The following is a 6,000-nucleotide window of genomic DNA, read 5'->3' as shown; positions in this document are numbered from 1 at the left end:
GGGATCACCAATGACGTATTGGACGGCAGCGTGGAGGGTAAAAATCGTAGAGGGAGACCAAGGGACGAGTACACTAAACAGATTCAGAAGGATGTAGGTTGCGGTAGGTACTGGGAGATGAAGAAGCTAGCACAGGATATAGTAGCATTGAGAGCTGCATCAAACCAGTCTCAGGACTGAAGACAACAACAACAATGAATATAATGTTAGTGAGTCACAGATGAAATCGGTAAACTCATGCAAATAATTGCGTGTAACACTTAGCAGTAACATGACGTAGAACGATCATACAGGCTCAATCGTGGGTAAAGCAGGTACCGTTCATTGGTTCAAATGGCTCTGAGCACTATGGGGCTTAATATCTTTTAGGTCATCAGTCCCCTAGAACTTAAAACTACTTAAACCTAACTAACCTAAGGACATCACACACATCCATGCCCGAGGCAGGATTCGATCCTGCGACCGTAGCAGTCCCGCGGTTCCGGACTGAAGCACCTAGAACCGCACGGCCACCGCGGCCGGCTGTACCATTTATTCTCAGAATACTAGAGAGATACTATTAGTCCACAAAGGAGATTGCTCGCTCATCACTCGTGCGACCCCTTCCCATAATATCGCTCAAGTGTGTGAGAAAGAGGGCTAGCAGGGCTTGATGAACGAATACAGTGAAGGACAGCACGAATGGTCCCAGGTTTGTTTGAGCCGCGAGAGCGTGTCTCTGAGATGCTGAAGTAACTGAATTGGCAGGCTCTTGAAGATAGACGGATACTATTCCGACAAAGTCTACAAATAAAATTTCAAGAACTGGCTTGAAATGAGTATACTATAACCCCCTACATACCGCTCCCATAGCGATCGTGAGGATAAGATGAGATTAATTACGACATTCATTTAAATAATCATTTTTACCGCGCTCGATACGTGAATGGAAGTGGGATATACCCTTTGCCACGCACCTCACAGTGTTTTCAGGGTATAGATGTAGATGTAGATGCACAATGGGAGCGTGACCGGTACTGCCAATGCAACGGATCGTCAACCTAGCTGGAGAGCTGGAGATGACACAAAGAAAACTATGAAATCCGCATTAGCTCTTTGTTTGAAAATGTGAATGTCCTCGGCTGTTGCAATATCGTTTCTGATTATCTCGATTCCGATGCTGCGTAGCTCCCGAGATGGGAACAGCACGTCTTGTGGCGACGTACGCAGTAGCTGCGCTAACATCTACATATTGTGACAACGACCGCTGCTGGTGCGCTCTCGGCCAAGTGTGCGTTATCTGCGACGCCCTTATCTGGGCTCAAGTGCCGTTCGTTCGCAGTCCGGACTAATTCTCTTCGCAGCGTCCCCTCAGTTTATTGTGGATGTTCGCGACGAGCGCGCCATGCTGGGATTTGCTGCAGACTGCGGTCTCGGGTTCTCGAGGTACGCAACGAGCACGTAGTTTATCACTCCAGCTGTTGACGCTTTCTACTCAGCCTTCACATCTGCATCATCATCTACATCCGTGTTCTGTAAAGAGCTGTAAAGTACGTGTTGAATGTGCTCCATGCACTATCACGTTGGACTATTTACTCACGTTCCATTTACACGATATGGAGCGTGAGGATAGTGACGGTGTACTCCTCTTTAGGAGCCAACTTTATCTTCACGACCCTCAGCAAAGCGATAATATGTAGAAGAACGTTCTTAGAGTTCACTGAGAAAATCGGGTCTTGACTTTATTAAGTGTATTTCCGCGTTATGCTGGACATTTTTCTTCGAGCGTTACTGAAATATATCGGCCTTTCTGTCAGACTCTACAGTTGGGCAAACATGCCTCTGTCTTTTCTATCCGGTCGATAGATTGTGCAGTTTTTTTTTCAGTAATCTCCCCTGCACCACATAACAATACCAATGAATAGACAAAAAAATCTATGTAACCGTCTCAATTCAAACCCCTTGATATCGTCACTCCCAGGTATTTGTATCTCGTGACTGACTTCACTACGGTCCAAAAAGGTACTCAAGGGTGACGACATGTTTCCCTCTCGAGAAGTTCAAAACCTTACATTTAGGTGCATCAAGGCGTACCTGCCAATTTATGTATCAGTCTAATGTTTTGTCATTCTGCTATCTTGGCGGTATAAGGAATAATCATAATAAGAATTTGCCATTAATGGGACTGACGTTGATGTACCATCAGACTGTGCACCAGTGTATGGTGTTTAGTTCCAGGTACTTCTGTACGATATCTTTGCGTGAGGAGCATATTGCGCAAACGACATTGACGCCGTAGACTTAAATGCTGTGTAAACGACACGGGTCATCTGGCGCTTTTCGCATAGTGAAGGGGTTGCCACCTTTCACTGTGTCCATATACGGCGGGTATTGTGAGGTACATCATGCGAATCTCAACGATAGGGGAACTTTTCTTTTTTTTTTTTTTTTTTTTAAAAAAAAGTGCTTTGGTATAGGTATCAGCCACCGTGATCAAATCCGGTTTTATTTGTTTTCAAACTGCACCAAACTGCAGTGGGGTATCCATCCCCAGCGGTTGTTGTCATTTAAATTACATAATATTACTACATGCATCTAGTTCTTCCTTTTTTAATTTTTTTCTTATTTATTATTTTTAGTCCTCCGTGCCAATCACACGCAATTACAAAACGCGTAATGGCGCATCTAGCATTTTTAAAAGAGAAATTTAAATTAAAAATTAGTTTACACATGAAAAGTCATTATGAACACAGCAGCACTAATGATTGTAATAAAGATAAAAAATATTTCATTTTACGAAGCTTAACATGTGGTGCCTACACAAGGCATCGTGGAAGCTAAGGATATTATTACTAATCAGAAAGATGTCGATAAATTTCACTTGACTTCCTAGTCTCATAATCTGATGGATAAAATCCTTATCGGACACATTTAGGGTAATCCTGGTCTACAAGACGTATGCGACTTGAATATGGGTAACTGGAGCTCTCTGCCTCCGGCCACGTATCAACGAGTTGCACAGCCCAAGTCACGACAGACTACGGCTGCTATACACTCAGATGACAAAAGTCTTGCGATACCTCCTAATATCGCGTCGGACCTTCTTTTGCCAAGCGTAGTGCTGTAACGCTTCGTGACAAGGACTCAAGTCACCGGAATTTCCCCGCAGAAACATTGAGCCATGTTGCCTCTATAGTCGTCCGTAACTGCTAAGGTGTTGCTGGGGCTGGATTTTGTGCACGGACTGACCTCTCGATTATGTCTCACGAATGTTCGACGGGATTCATGATGGGCGATCTGGATGGCCATATCATTAGCTCGAATTATCCAGAGTGTTCTTCAAACGAATGGCGAACAATTGTGGCTTGGCAACATGGCGCATCGTCATGCATAAAAATTCCATCGTTGTTTGAGAACATTAAGTCCACGAATAGCTGCAAATGGTCTCCAAGTAGCCGAACATAACCGTTTCCAGTCAATGATGGGTTCAGATGGACCAGAGGACCCAGGACATTCTATGTAATGCAGCCCACGCTATTATGGAGCCACAACCATGTTGCACAGTGCCTTGCTGACATCTTGGGACCGTGGCTCCGTGAGGTCTGGACCACAATCAAACCCTACCATCTGCTCTTAGCAACTGAAATCGGAACTCATCAGAAGAGGCCACGGTTTTCCAGTTTCTAGGATCCAGCCGATGTGGTCACGAGCCCAGGAGAGCGCTGTAGACAATGTCGTGCTGTTAGCCTCGGCCGGCCGAAGTGGCCGTGCGGTTAAAGGCGCTGCAGTCTGGAACCGCAAGACCGCTACGGTCGCAGGTTCGAATCCTGCCTCGGGCATGGATGTTTGTGATGTCCTTAGGTTAGTTAGGTTTAACTAGTTCTAAGTTCTAGGGGACTAATGACCTCAGCAGTTGAGTCCCATAGTGCTCAGAGCCATTTGAACCATTTTTTTGTTAGCCTCGGCCGTCTGCTGCCACAGCCCATTAACGCCAAACTTCGCCGCACTGTCCTAAGGGGTACGTTTGTCATACGTCCCACGATGATTTCTGGTGTTATTTCTAAGCAGTGTTGCTTGTCTCTTAGCACAGACAACTCTACGCAAACGCCGCTGTTCTCTGTCGTTAAGTGAAGGCTGTCGACCACTGCGTTGTCCGTACTGAGAGCCAATACCTGAACTGAGAATTCTCGGCACACTCTTTAAGCTGTGGATCTCGGATTATTGAACCCCTAACGATTTCCCATGTGTCTAGCCTCAACTACCACTCTGCGTTCAAAGTCTGTCAGTTCCCGTCGTGCGGTCATAATCACGTCGGAAACCTTTTCACATGAATCACCTCAGTACAAATGACAGCTCTGCAATGCAGACAGACCCCAGCAGAGGAGCATTTTACTGATAGATTTTATGCACTATTTTTCTGTGTTAAAAGAACATTTTTTGAAAGCAGTGAGGGATAGTCGACGAATGATGGACACTGTTTCGAACACACCACTCGAAAATAACTATCAGCTGTTTAGATACTACAAATAAAGCTTTTTGCTAGTGGAAGAGGGCCTGTTAATAGCGTGATGTCTACGTAAATCAATAGTCAAGCTGGACGCGAAGCTGGGAAATGATTAAGGGTGTGTGCTGGTAAAAGGAACCTTTTACCTGCCTCGGGCATAGATGTGTGTGATTTCCTTAGGTTAGTTAGGTTTACGTAGTTCTATGTTCTAGGGGACTGATGACCTCAGATGTTAAGTCCCATAGTGCTCAGAGACATTTGAACCATTTGATTATTATTGCCCCCGGACATTATAGTGCGCGCAAAATGCCCTGGCCGCTAGATGCACAGTCGGCTGGAGTAGCGTGCGGAGAGCGGAAATGGTGGGGCTCGCTCAGGGCGCTGTAGGGGAAATGCCACTCTAAACTGAAATCTAGACTCACATTTTTGATAACTATTAAGCGGGCCCCCTCCACGTCCACACTTGCATGGTGACCGTTCAAAAAGATTTATCATCTCTTCTTTGGTCAGTGTCTAAAAAGAATTCCCCCGAAAATGCAGCGATTTATTTTCGCCTGCTTTGTTAACCATTTATAACTTTCAGAGAAGGATCACAAGTGGGGAATTCTGAGTAAAACCTGTACATTTCTCTTGTTGCCATATTAAAATTTGCTTCTTTTGCCAAAAATCAGCGGAGTTTACACAGTCTCAACTCAGTGACTTATGCACCGCAACTGCGAGAGAATTCTGAAACAGTGGTTCATAAATTAAGCGACGAGCTGAGGAAAAGTAAGGTCAGCATCTTATGAAAAAGCACAAAATAAACATGTAATGACTTCAGTTATGTTGTTCCAAAACCCACAGCATTTCTCGTTTCACCAGCTATCGATGGCCCTTAAAAATTACATTATTTCATAGAAACAGCTTGTAGTTAGTGGAATAACACAGTAGATAATGAAATGCTGCGTGATAACCATACAGAAAAATACTCTCTTCTTTGTGAGCTATCACTTGCCAAAACCGCGTTTCGATATCTCAAACCGTTTAAGAAATATGAGGAATGTTGTGGATATTTCACTCTGGCTTTATCGCTGGCGAGGCACGAGCGGAAATGAGTGTGCTACGTCAGATCAGTTTCCTCGAGATTGGTGACAGATAGAGACCTCCAACCAAGTCTGAAGAAAAAATCCATATGTTGGCTAAATTTCATACGCAGCAACATATTATGTAATATGCACCAGACGCAAAATCATAGCGACCCCTATTTTTCATTGCAAACAATTTCGAATTTCACCAAGAGTCTTATTTTCACATAAATATCCCAATAACTATGACCATTAACAAAATGATGAGCACATTATAATAAACCAGACATATAAGGCTACAAGCAAAGCAAAAATGAAACATTTTTACGGGATAGGAATAGCTTCCGGAAAATCGTTTGAGAAAGATAGCAGGGCGTGCGCATCGATTTTGTCATCGCCGACCGGCCGGAAGGTGGCAAATGACTGTCGACATCCATTTCTGAACAAAAGTAT

At 44.3% G+C, this 6,000-nt stretch overlaps 1 protein-coding gene across 1 annotated transcript in view; it reads left to right on the top strand.

Moving 5' to 3' along the window:
- Nucleotides 1-1,312: 1,312 nt before the first annotated feature.
- The window catches only part of LOC124802736, a 324,707-nt gene continuing 320,019 nt past the window's right edge, over nt 1,313-6,000 (top strand). The window contains exon 1 of the mRNA XM_047263715.1: nt 1,313-1,425. The gene's annotated coding sequence lies outside the window, so the exon portion shown is untranslated. The remainder of the gene's footprint in view (nt 1,426-6,000) is intronic.

Source organism: Schistocerca piceifrons, chromosome 6 (genome assembly GCF_021461385.2).
Source record: "Schistocerca piceifrons isolate TAMUIC-IGC-003096 chromosome 6, iqSchPice1.1, whole genome shotgun sequence".
NCBI classification, from domain to species: domain Eukaryota; kingdom Metazoa; phylum Arthropoda; class Insecta; order Orthoptera; family Acrididae; genus Schistocerca; species Schistocerca piceifrons.
This window is presented reverse-complemented; position numbering and strand designations above follow the sequence as displayed.